This window comes from Magnolia sinica, chromosome 3 (genome assembly GCF_029962835.1).
Source record: "Magnolia sinica isolate HGM2019 chromosome 3, MsV1, whole genome shotgun sequence".
Taxonomy (NCBI): Eukaryota; Viridiplantae; Streptophyta; class Magnoliopsida; order Magnoliales; family Magnoliaceae; genus Magnolia; species Magnolia sinica.
Window position 1 is genome coordinate 47,768,917 of NC_080575.1, and position 14,113 is coordinate 47,783,029.

General features: G+C 36.3%; 1 long non-coding RNA gene across 1 annotated transcript; it reads left to right on the plus strand.

The window, feature by feature from the left end:
• The first annotated feature begins 2,922 nt into the window (after positions 1 to 2,922).
• On the plus strand, positions 2,923 to 3,753 carry LOC131241541 (uncharacterized). Its single transcript, XR_009169102.1, has 3 exons — positions 2,923 to 3,012; positions 3,170 to 3,336; positions 3,689 to 3,753. It is a non-coding gene; the product is annotated as an uncharacterized LOC131241541 (long non-coding RNA).
• Positions 3,754 to 14,113: the final 10,360 nt, after the last annotated feature.

Sequence of the window (14,113 nt, forward strand, 5' to 3'; positions counted from 1 at the left end):
AAACATAGACTGTCCTTTATTTTTAGATTTCCAAGAATTAGATTTTCCTTTTCTTTTATCAGTTGATTTTTGAAAATCTATTCTTTTCTTTTTTTTTGAAAGTTCTATAAAATTTCTTAACTAGCATTGCCATATCATCTTCATTTTCTTCAAAATTAGAATCTGTATTTTCTTTTGAAATAAATTTAGAAGATTTAAGAGCAATAAACTTAGCTTTAGGAGTTTTAAAATTCAAGTCATATTTTGAAGAGAACCAACTAACTCCTCAACCTTCATAAGATTAGTATCCCTCAATTCTTGAATAGCAGTAACCTTAGAATTGAATCTCTCTAGAAGAGATTGCAATATTTTTACGCAAACTTTGTTTTCAGGGATTCCATCTCCTAGATCCCACATGGAATTTACTATGTCATTTAGTTTCATATCGAAGTCCATGAAAGTTTCATTCTTTTCCATACGAATTTCCTCAAATCTGGTAGTGAGGACTTGAACTTTTGATTTCTTGACTATAGTAGTTCCTTCATGTGTCATTTCGAGAACATCCCATGCTTACTTAGTTGTATCGCAAGAAATAATTCTTTTGAACTCATCAGGCAATAGAGCACAAGTTATAGCATTCACAACCAAAAAATCAAGCAAAGGCTATGGACGTTGACAGCTTTTAGCCATGGATTAAATCCATAGTAATATAGCTACGGATTTAATCTGTAGCTAAACCCTAAGTGATCTGTAGCTAAAACATACCTCCTCACCTAAACCATATTAAACATAGATGGTGCTTAAGGGGATCCATGGGGTCCATTGGAATATATGTGTTTGATCTAAGCCATCCAACAATTCTGATATATAATTTTAGTACATGAGCCTAAAAATTATTTAGATTAAATGTCTAAGTGGACCACACTATAAGAAATAATTAAAATTAAATTTCTACTGTTAATATGTTGTGTGGTCTCCTTACATATTCGATCTAACTCATTTTTTGTATAAGCACTTAAAATAATAATTTAAAATTAATTGACGGAGTGGATATATGAAATACATCACGGTGGGCCTCACAGTCCTAAAACTCAACGTCCCCAAGGAGTCGTCCGTCACCTACCCCCTTCATAATCCAAACCCCCTCCCAAAATAAAAAACCCATCCCCGTCCGCCATTTTCTCCCGCGCGCAGAGACGAAAACTCTCTCTCTCTCTCTCGCACTCAGTCTCTCTCTTTCCCTTGCCCTCTCTTGATCTCTTGCTCTCCCTCACCCTCTCTCCCTGTCTCTTGGCCGCCCGCACCCATCTTCCCAAAACCCAAACCTAAAACTCACTCTCCGTCTCTCTCGCGCGCACCCTCTCCTCTCTGTCTCTGCCTCTCTCGCACTCTCCCTCTCTCTCTCTCTCTCTCTCTCTCTCTCTCTCTCTCACACCCTCTCCCTCCTCTCCCTGTCTCTCTCTTCCTCTCTCTGATCTCTCCACCCTACCACGCAATCCACATCCAGTCGGTGGTGGCAAGGTCATCACGCAATCCTCGTCCTTTCTCGCTCTCGCCATCTCCTTCTCGCTCGTGACCTCACGACCAGCAGCTCTCTCTCTCGGCAGCGGCAGTGGTATTCTCCTCTTCCTCTTCTCTGTCTTCTTTTTCTTTTTCTAATAGGGCTTCGAAATTAAAAATCTCTAATTGGGAATTTTTGAAATTCCAAATCCCTAATTGGGGCTTTTTGAACTTTCAATCCCTAATTGGTATTTCTGATTTTGTAATTCCTTATTTCTGGAGGAGCTCTATCCCAGATTGGGATTTTGTATGGTTGATCATCATTTACCGTGTCTGGAGGTGAGGAACTCGAAATTGAAAACTCCCTAATTAGGGTTTTTTTTTTTTGTTCTCATCATGGATAATGGATTGCTTATGATTCTAACGAATCACTTTCAACAGATGATCCTAACCCTCCATATATGGCTTACAACTTAGATAGAAGATGGCTAGCTTTCAGGTGGATAGGATCATCTGACTGGTGTGATTCTTTCATGGTGTCCCATAGGTTGTAAGTTTGTAACTATGGACAGTCCAGATTCATTCCTTGAAGACAGTTCCCTAAGCAGAAATTGTTGATAGCACTATATGATGGCTGATAGATGGATTTTTATGATAGTGGTTGGTTTTGTTAGTTGCTTTTGTCATAAGAAGCTCAGATTTGCTATAGTTTAATTTTAGTTGCAAGAATTCAAATGCAATTTGGATATATCTGTAGCTTTGATCCCACCTCAAAATGACCCAATCCCCCTTTTCTACTGGAAATCAGTTGATTTTATGGTTTTTTATAGCATTTTTATGGTTGAGGATTTTTTTTCCTTTTTTAATTCGATTTGATGTTGATTTCATCAGATCTAATGGTTTAGTTCTGAAATTCTTTGTTCTTATTTATGAAGAAGGTAAGGTAGTAACTCCCAACTATGTTCTTATTTATGAGGACAATGAAGGAGATCGAATGCTTGTCGGCAATGTGCCATGAAGAATATTCTTTTTCCTTTTCATATAGTGATGTCCTAATGTAGGATATTTTGGGTTATTTCTCCCTTGAATGACTGAAGTAAATGCATTTAGCCAGCTTGTATGTATGTATGTTTGTATTGGTATCTTTTGCTTTTTCATAAAATGGTGTTCTAATCTAGAATATTTTTGGGTTATTTCTACCTTGGGAAAGGCATTTTGTATGCTCTTTCACAGAGGGTTGCCCTTAATTTAGATCAATATGAAGAATCATGGATCTTCTTTTGGAGGGGCCTCTTTTTTCAATACCAATTTCATCTTCTTATATTTCACAAGATTTATAGATGTATGAAATTTTTATGGTTCTCTGATTTCATATGAAAATGATGATCTATATGCTGAGCTTTGGCATGCATCACGGCGGGGCCCAACCTAATGTGTGTATTAAAAATTTTCAATTATGGGAGGCAGAAGAATTGACATGTGCTTTATGGGAGGTAGAAGAATTAACAAATATCCATTGTGTGGCATTTGAAGGTGTGTGGAAATTCCTTTTTTAAGGCTCTTCTATTTTGTTTGGTTCTTTTGTCACTTGATTGCTAAATTGCATGCGGTATGGAGGTGCAACGCTTTTTTTTTTTTTTTAATCATGGAGATGTGGTCTTGGAAGATGGTTTCTTTTATTGTATTTTAGTGAATCTGGAATGAAAGATGTTGTAGAATCTTTGCAAGCAAGTCTTGCCAGATTGACATGCTGTGTTGGAGAATCCTTTTCATGGCTACAGGATGGGCAATGTCTTCCCTTACTTTTAGGATGTCTCTTTCCTTGAATCCATTCCACCTTGGAGTCCTTTTATGCAGGTTGATCTTTTTTCCCCCCTTCCTTTTTGCCTGGCTTTTTGGTCATGTTTTGGCTTTTTTCTTGTACTTTCAATGGAGGCCTTCTCATCATCTTCTATTCTTCTTCTTCTTTTTCTTTAATATGAGATTTTTCAAAAAATAATAATAATATAAGTTGAGTAGCCTTCCAAAAAATGCTCCTTGGAGTTGAGATAGTAATTTCTTTTTTTTTCTTTTTTTCTTTTTTAAAAAGGTCAAGGATCTAGGACACAATGCTTTTGAGAACTTTAATATCAACTAAGAGTTTTACCTCTTTCTATTTGCATGATGTAGAAGTTGAATGGATTTTGATGTTATTCCTACATTTCCACAGGTATGGGATCAGATTCATCAAGCAGGTTATTATGTTGATGTTGATACAACAGACAGGAGGATCCAAAAAAGATACATGTACTATTCTATTAAAGACTGTTTGTGTAATACTTAATTTCTCAGTACGTATTTGAATGGTAACTATATTTTTATTGATAAGCTATGCTTTTGTGGATCAATGAATAAATAAAATACTTCAAAATAATGTACTTTGTTATTTTTCTATTATAAGTGGAAATGATGTTATATAAACTAGTAAATCAGCTTCAGCATGATAATTATGAGGTTCACCCCTTGTTCTTCATATATGTTGATTGCATAACATTGGTCATATTTGTCCTATCATCCATTTCTCTCAGGCACAATTGGCCTAAGCTTTGGCCCAAGTCATGCTCATAGTGGAGCCAATATGTTGAAAATGTGGGGCCCACCTGCAATATATGCATGGGCAGATGCACATTCAGGATTTTCAGCGCATGGACCATCCATGTTGAGACCCAGCATTGTATAATTGGATCACTGATGCATGGGCCTCTCCTATTCATGCTGAAAACCCAAGCTCACTAGACAAGCTCTTGGCCCAAGCATTTTCCTTGTTGGCCACCATCATTGCCATTGTCATAACTTTCTACCAGCTATTTGAGATTGCCTTTGATCTTTTCCTTGTTCTTCTTGAAAAAAGGAAAAGAAAAGTGAGAAAGGATTAAATCAGTTAGTTGAAATTTGTGAACATGTGGATAAAATACATGCATGCTTGTTGGTGCTTCCTGGTGAAAGGGAGATAGTTACATTGCCTTAGCATGTAAGCATTGGCACATGTATCATTCAATTATATGATAATTAACTGGCATTCACTTGCCTCTGTTTAGTAGTTGACTACGATTGGACTATTCCAATTATCTTATCAATTTGATGCCACTGGATGAATTAATCTTTCGATGAGTAGAATGACCTGACTCTAGGACCAAGTCATCTATGTGGTGAGCCCATATGAAAGATGGCTGGGATGTCATGTCACACAGTTTCATAGTCATGGTTCAGTTTAGTTCAGGTTCAGTTTGCAGTTTGGATTCTTGAGGTGCTTAATGAATCTAATTCTTCTAAAAATGTCAACAGTGGCCAGATTTGGTGTTATCTATTAATACCTTTAAAGTATATGGATCTCTAATAACTTTAACTTCCAAGAAGCATTTAATTTGGCAGGGTGCTATTTGCTTTAAAGTACAGGTATTCATCTCCATATGGTCTGAACAGCTAGTTTCTGAAGACTTTATCCAATTCATATCATCCTGTACTGTTTCAAAATTTCACCAAGCAATCATGAGAGTTCCTGTTTCTGATCTGGGCCTTAGATAGGAATGATTGGTGAAATAGGACTCCAGAAGCAAACAAAAATTGCTGGGACAAGGTGGTGGTTGTGATGATGATGATGACTCTTCACTACTAACTCCCAAAGAACAACAACAGGAGAATTCAAAGGTGATGATGATGAGGTACATGATATATGTTCTTGTTTGGTTCAGATGCTGCCAGTCTCTGTTGGCTAAGTGGTTGTTTTTTATCTAGAGTTTCGTCTGTCTACATGTTCTAAGGGGATGAGGATATATACTCTATTTTACCTTTTTTTTTAAAAAAAAAAAAAATTGTGATTCTGTTTTGTTTTGAACAAACTTTTTACGGGATTTATGCTTTTTAGGAAGGAATGTTGTTTTTATAAATCCTGCTTATGAAATGTTGCTTTTGTTATTTGCTTTTGAAAATTTCTCCACTTGTTTTAGGCTTACCATAATAGCAAGAAAATACCCTGTGCTTGCGGAAATAAGTCTTCTCATGATGCATAGTTGATTTATGCTTGTTTTAAATATAGGTCTTGTCCATCAGGTGGGCCTTGCAGTGAACGTGTGAATTCAGGTTGGTTGTCATTAGCTAAAGGATAACTAGGTTTCTACCTGCCCATAATCTGTATCTGGGTAGCTAAAGCTAATGTGGTTGTCGTTATAATGTTAATTGAACATATGTTGTGTGCATTTTGAACTAATTTTGAACTAATTTGGCACTTGTTTTTTTATTTTTTTTAAATATTGAATGAATTTTGTTTTCTATATTTGAACGTATTTATAGTCTTAGGCTCCATTTGGTCATCACATTAGTATTTATGAAATTTTTTTTTTTTTTTTTGAAAACCAAATGGAGCCTAAGCCATTTTTAACTCCGCCAATGCAACTCCTTGCATTGCCGGTCCCAAGCCCGGGTAAAGGAGGAGGGAGAAGGGCTTTAGAATGAATCGTCAACTATGGAGGAGATCCTAAAAATGCGGTGAGTATCTCTGGTTTTATAGTTTTACTTATACATTCTTGTATTGATTACTCATGCATGACGGTTATGCGCATTCTTTCAGGTGGATGTTGCATGTGGGAGGGTTGGAGCTGCATATTTCAGATTCAAGCATCTGGTACGTCTCTTATAAAGAATGCACATGTGTAGTTCATCAAACAATACATTATGTGATATCATGTGCATGATATCTATGTTGTAATTTCCCTCATATATTTTGCTTAAAATCAATGTTTATGCATGATTCTCATGCATTGACATGGATTTGGGCCAAAAACGATCGAAATAAAAAATTTGAGAAAATAGAAAAAAATTTCTTTTATAAAGTAAGTATTTGGGGCCAAGTGGTTATGTATTTGCTCCATTAAATTTGCTCGAAATTAATGGAGCAGACCCGGATGTGCGTCGGAGCTATTCGGATGAGCGGGGGTCCCTGGAAGGTGGGAACCGCTGTTATGACCATGATGAAGCTGTCCATTTCCTATGAACAGCATTGGAGGGGCCTGGCCATTTGGACAGGCCGTGTTTATGTATTTGCTCGAAATTAATGGAGCAGACCCGGATGTGCGTCGGAGCTATTCGGATGAGCAGGGGTCCTTGGAAGGAGGGAACCGTTGTTATGACCATGATGAAGCTGTCCATTTTTTATGGACAACATTGGAAGGGCCTGGCCATTTGTGCCGGATGGCCGTGTTTATATCTGTATTTGCAGGGACTATACCTTTAACCTAAACCTATAACCTATAACCTAAATCAAAACTAAAACCTAAACCTAAACCTAAAACCTAAACCTATAACCTATAACATAAATCAAAACCTATTACCTTTCCCTAAACCTTAACCTAAACCTATAACCTATAACCTAAATCAAAACCAAAACCAAAACCTAAAACCTAAACCTATAAACTATAACCTAAATCAAAACATATAACCAAAACCAAAACCAAAACCAAAACGTATATCCTAAACCCGAACACAGTCTCAAATCCTAAAACCTATAACCTAAACCAAAACCAATACCTATAGCCTAAACCCGAACCCATTCTCAAATCCAAAAAACCTATAACCTAAACCTAAACCTTAACCTAAACCATTAACCTATAACCTAAATAAAAGCCTATAACCTAAACCAAAACCTAAACCTATAACCTATAACCTAAACCCAAACCCATTATCAAATCCCAAAACCTATAACCTAAACCCAAACCAAAACCTATAACCTAAACCCGAACTCATTCTCAAATCCCTAAACCTTAACCTATAACCTAACCTAAACCTATACTTATAACCTAAAACTATTCCCAAATCCTAAAATCTATAACCTAAACCTAACATTTCCCTAAACCTATAAGCTAAACTCAATTCCCTAAAGCTAAACCTACACCTAATCATAATCTCAACTCCCTAACCTAAACCTAAACATAAACTTGAAAACCCAAACTTAAATCCAATCCCGAACTTGAACCTGATTTCCTAAACCTAAACCATAACCCATTCTCAAATCCAAAAACCTATAACCTAAACCTAAACTAAAACCAAAACTTATAACCTAAACCCAAACCCATTCTCAAATCCCAAAACCTATAACCTAAACCAAAACCAAAACCTATAACCTAAACCCGAACCTATTCTCAAATCCCAAAACCTATAACCTAAACCTAAACCTTAACCTAAACCTATAACCTATAACCAAAACCTATAACCTAAACCCGAACCCATTCTCAAGTCCCAAAACCTTAACCTGTAACCTAAACCTAAACCTTAACCTTAACCTAAACCTAAAACCTATAACCTAAATCAAAACTATAACCTAAACCTAAACCTATAACCTAAACCTATAACCTATAACATAAATCAAAATCTATTACCTTTCCCTAAACCTTAACCTAAACCTATAACCTATAACCTAAATCAAAATCTATTACCTTTCCCTAAACCTTAACCTAAACCTATAACCTATAACCTAAATCAAAACCAAAACCAAAACCTAAAACCTAAACCTATAACCTATAACCTAAATCAAAACATATAACCAAAACCAAAACCTAAACCTATATCCTAAACCCGAACACAATCTCAAATCCTATAACCTATAACCTAAACCTAAAACCTATAACCTAAACCAAAACCTATAACCTAAATCAAAACCAATACCTATAGCCTAAACCCGTACCCATTCTCAAATCCAAAAAACCTATAACCTAAACCTAAACCGTTAACCTATAACCTAAATAAAAGCCTATAATGTAAACCAAAACCAAAACCTATAACCTATAACCTAAACCCGAACCCATTATCAAATCCCAAAACCTATAACTTAAACCGAAACCAAAACCTATAACCTAAACCCGAACCCATTCACAAATCCCAAACCCAAACCTAAACCTAAACCTAAACCTAAAACCTAAACCTAAACCTATAACCTAAACTCAAATCCCTAAACCTAGACCTAAACCTAAACCTATAGCCTAAACTCAAATCCCTAAACCTTAACCTATAACCTAACCTAAACCTATACTTATAACCTAAAACTATTCCTAAATCCCAAAACCTATAACCTAAACCTAACCTTTCCCTAAACCTATAACCTAAACTCAATTCACTAAACCTAAACCTAGACCTAAACCTAAACCTATAGCCTAAACTCAAATCCCTAAACCTTAACCTATAACCTAACCTAAACCTATACTTATAACCTAAAACTATTCCCAAATCCCAAAACCTATAACCTAAACCTAACCTTTCCCTAAACCTATAACCTAAACTCAATTCACTAAACCTAAACCTAGACCTAAACCTAAACTATAGCCTAAACTCAAATCCCTAAACCTATACCTATAACCTAACCTAAACCTATACTTATAGCCTAAAACTAGTCCCAAACCCCAAAACCTATAACCTAAACCTAACCTTTCCCTAAACCTATAACCTAAACTCAATTCCCTAAAGTGAAACCTACACCTAATCCTAATCTCAACTCCCTAACCTAAACCTAAACCTAAACTTGAAAACCCAAACTTAAACCCAATCCCGAACCTGAACCCGATTTCCTAAACCTAAACCATAACCCATTCTCAAATCCAAAAACCTATAACTTAAACCTAAACCAAAACCAAAACTTATAACCTAAACCCGAACCCATTCTCAAATCCCAAAACCTATAACCTAAACCAAAACTAAAACCTATAACCTAAGCCCGAACCCATTCTCAAATCCTAAAACCTATAACCTAAACCTAAACTTATAACCTAAACCAAAACTTATAACTTAAACCAAAACCAAAACCTATAACCTAAACTTGAACTCATTCTCAAATCCCAAAACCTATAACCTAAACCTAAACCTTAACATAAACCTATAACCTATAACCTAAATCAAAACCTATAACCTAAACTAAAATCAAAACCTATAACCTAAACCTGAACCCATTCTCAAATCCAAAAACCTATAACCTAAACTAAAACCTATAACCAAAACCAAAACCAAAACCTATAACCTAAACCCGAACCCATTCTCAAATCCCAAAACCTATAACCTAAACCCAAACCGTAACCTAATCCTATAACCTAAACTCAAATCCCTAAACCTTAAACTATAACCTAACCTAAACCTATACTTATAACCTAAAACTATTCCCAAATCCCAAAACCTATAACCTAAGCCTAACCTCTCACTAAACCTACAAGCTAAACTCAATTCCCTAAACCTAAACCTACACCTAATCCTAATCTCAACACCCTAACCTAAACCTAAACCTAAACTTGAAAACCCAAACTTAAACCCAATCCCGAACCTGAACCCGATTTCCTAAACCTAATTCATAACCCATTCTCAATTCCGTAAAGCTATAACCTATAACCTAAACTTAAACCTAAACCTAAACCTAACCTAAACTTATAACCTTTCCCTAAACCTTTAACTTAAACCTAAACTTAAAACCTAAATGTATTCTTAAATCCTTAAACCCAAACCTACACCAAATCATAATCTCAACTCCTTAACCTAAACCTAAAGTTGAAAACTCAAACCTAAACCCGATCCCGAACCCGAACCCGATTCCTAAACCTAAACCTGAACCTATAATCAAGTTCCCAAAAGCTATAACCTATAACCTATAACCTAAACCTAAACCTATAACCTAAACCAAAACCAAAACCTATAACCTAAACTTAATTATAACCTATACCCTAACCTTAACCTAAACCTATAACCTAAACCTAAACCAAAACCTGTAAACATATGATGAGACCATTTCTTTTGTGTTAATTTCATTCCTCTTTAAATTTTTATTTTTTTAATTCATTAAGAAAAAAAAAGTGGTTATACGTGATGCACTTCTTTCACTGTCTTTCTTTTCCCCAATGGGCATTCTAATTTATGAATAACATGATATATCTTCTCTTTCAATTCTTTATCATTGAAATTTAAGGGTAAAGTCGAGCAAATTTCTCTAATGAAGCCAAAGATTTGTATTTTCAGCATTATTGTAATTGTAATTGTAATTGATTGAATGAAGGATTGTAATTGTAATTGATTGAATGAAGGATTGTAATTGAATGAATGAATGATGTAATTGATTGAATGAAGGATTGTAATTGAATGAATGAATGATTATACAGGTGGTAATTGAATGAACAAAGGATTTAATTTTTCAGTGTACAATATAGCTACGGATATTGACCGTAGCCACTAATCAGACAGGTGTAGCCTTTTCAATTTTGGCATATTACTACGGACTTTCAGCTACAAATAATATCCGTAGCTGTTTGAAGTTTTCGCTACAGATATAATTGCTACGGATTATATCTATAGTTTTTAACCTATAGCTACAGATTAAATCCGTAGCCATAGGTTCCAAACCTATTGTTACGGCACCTACGACGACGGTCGTGTTACGGACTAGCTACGGACTAAAACCGTAGCCATAGGTCTATGGCTACGGATTTTATTCGTAGCCTTTGCCCCTTTTTTTGGTAGTGATTTAAGGCTTTAACATTAACATTGCTTTCACTTTTCTTAGCCGCAATCCATAAATAAAATGCAGTTTCTCTTATAGATTTAGTTCCATCACTGGCTAATACTTCAGTCATAAGAGGTTTTCATTTAGTCAAAATGGCTTGCCACACACTTTCATCTAAGGATTTTAGAAAACTCCTCATTCTGGCTTTCTGGTATAAATAATTAGAGACATTAAAAGGAGGTGGCCTGATCATAGATAAACTGCTGAAATTTGACATAATAAAGCTCTGGATCTAAACTCAAGAAAGTTAATCCATAATAAAATAGAGTAACCTGCTCTGACACCACTTGAAAATGAGAGCTTAAGAAGTCCTAGAGGGGGGGTGAACAAGACTATGCCAAATAATCAAATAAAGTGCTGAATAAGTAAATAAATAAGAGATCTCAATTGCACCAGTATTGAAACGTTGATTCGAACTGATTCATAGGACAACCTTCACCCAAACAAGTTTAGGTAGGACAACCTTATTTCACGAATGTGATAAGAATCAAAATTCCAAATTGAGCAAGAGTAAATAAAACTAAATATTACAAGCATTCACTACTTTAACATAAAAGAAATTACAAGCATTCACCAAAACACCAAGAATTATAGTGGTTCGGTTTGTCAACAAATATTCTCAAACGGCCACACCTACTCCACTCCCAAAATTACTATCCGCGTAATCTTGGCTTTCACTAAGAACAGAGTTTTCATATGGTCACCTTAAAACCTGATACAGTTGTGATTTTACCAGGCTATCACAAACAAAGAAACCCCTCACTGATATTTTCTGGCTTATCTCAGAAAAATCAACAGTGAAATTTTCTGCCTATCTCAGAAAAACCAAATAAAGAAAATAAATGTATACTTAGCTTCACCGTAGAAGAAGTTGTAGCCAAAGAACTGTTTTTCTTGAATGTCGAATGTTCAATGTTCAGTCCGATAGAAAAGGTTCAAGGTTCTATTGATTTTAATTAAATTTAAACCAAGTAGCTACTTGTATTAATTCTCTTAAATCTCAATAAGAAGAGTATTCACTCTCTTTTTAGAATTAGAATGACAGAGTTTGAGATTAAGAGAATTAAATAAAAAAAGCTATAAAATAATTTATAAATACCGTTCAATAGCTTGACAATAAATGAGGCTTCTCTCTCACTTGTAGAAGGATTTAGATATCTTGAATGAATTTTTGAATTGAGAGAGAACCTCAATCTATAGGAAAAAAAAGTTGTTTCTTCGACTCGCCCAAGCACCAGATTCAGTTCTAATGGATTTTCAGATTTGAGCGGGATAAGATTTAACAAATCTTCGACTGGTCGAAGATTTTATTTAACTGGTCGAAGGTGGTCTTCGACTGGTCGAGGAAGTCAAAATCCGACCTAATTCAGTTGTTGAACTTCGAGCCGAGAAACTCTCGACTGGTCGAAGATTGTCCTTCGACTAGTCGAGCAAACCACTCGTGTAACACCTCCAACATTTTAATACCCGAGTATTGAAAGTTCTCGAGTGTTACCACAAAGTTAATTTAATATGTACATGTGTATGATACCGAGCTAACTATCCTACCCTTATGTCTATTCCTTGATATGAATCTAACCCTTGAGAACAGTCTCCATCCATAAATTAAGTCATCTGACCATTGATTGTAAGACAAGACCCTCCACTTGTGATTTGACACATGAACTTTCCTATAAATGAATTGGCAAATAACTCTCCATTCGTAATGATTTAGATGTAAGTTCATTTGTAAGAATTGTTTAGAAAGATGCATACAACCACGTAGAACCATTAGGTTTCACAAAACTCTTATATCAACAACAATTATGAAAATGTTACTAACCTAGACCGTTGAATTCTGATCACATGGTTCCCACGATCTGTTTGATGTGAAATCTTATACCTTATCTATGCATCATAAATGAACCATGCACATCGAATTTTAGCCCTTGGATCATTGTAAAAGTGACCCAATTGACATACCAGCCCCTTAACCGTTGATTTTGGTATCTATCAAAGGTCATAGGTAGTCGTAGTAAGACATTTTCCTTCATCTATGTCTATATGATCCTATGGACAGGTTGGATGACAAATAAATATCACTGAGGGCCTAGATAGGTTTTAGCGGCGGAAACCATATGTAACGGTTGTTTTATGTGTTATGATTCACTTGATCTCAAGATACGTTCAAGTGGGTGAAAGATACCTCGTTTCAACAATGAGGTCTTGGTATCGATCCGTAGTGGGGGTGGCTAACATTGAAGTGTGAACTGATAGTGGGTATACTAACGAGCTAACAAAAAAAAAGGATACACCTCGAACTTCAGGAGGGGCCCTAGAATGAGATGAAAAAACGAATGGACGGAGTTAATCTCTCAAAACATAGCTTTGGGCCCCACATATTGACGGTGCGTGTGCACCGAGAGTGCGCACTCACACCACACCAAAATATAAGTCCGGTCAAAACACGTTTGACCGGACCAAACTCAATTCCTCACACCTTTCTCGCCAACTGTCGCGCTGCGAGATTCAAACCCAACTACACCGCAATGAAGATGGGACCCACCACCCATCACGGCAATCTGAATCGTCCACCACATGTGGACCCCACCTCCTAACAAACCTAAGAAAAAAAACCTCGTCAGAGAGGATCAGTTGCGTCCCCATCCACTTCCAAAACGAGTGGAATCAGACGTTGTTACAGTGTCTGTTTGAAAACGATGTGGCCCACCATTGTCATCATTCCAGATGATCTGAACCGTCCATGGTGGCCACATGTCCAAAAATCGACCAGACCTTAGTCCTCGCCATCCATTTCCAAGCAGTCGTGCACGCACGGTTTCAAGCACAAACAACCGACTGTAAACGGATAGGCACCATGATAAGTTGTGTAGACTATCCAGACCTCGGACCCACCACATATCTTATTCTTTGGATAGGGATATCACGAAGAACCGGATGGAGGGACCAGATTTCCTGGATGTCCAGGATAGTGGACCGCAAGAAATCCAGCAAGAGATTGAGCCGTCCTGCGAACTATCCGCTCTCCTTCTGCAACGAAAGAGGAAACGCATATGTTTCTTCCTCACGCGT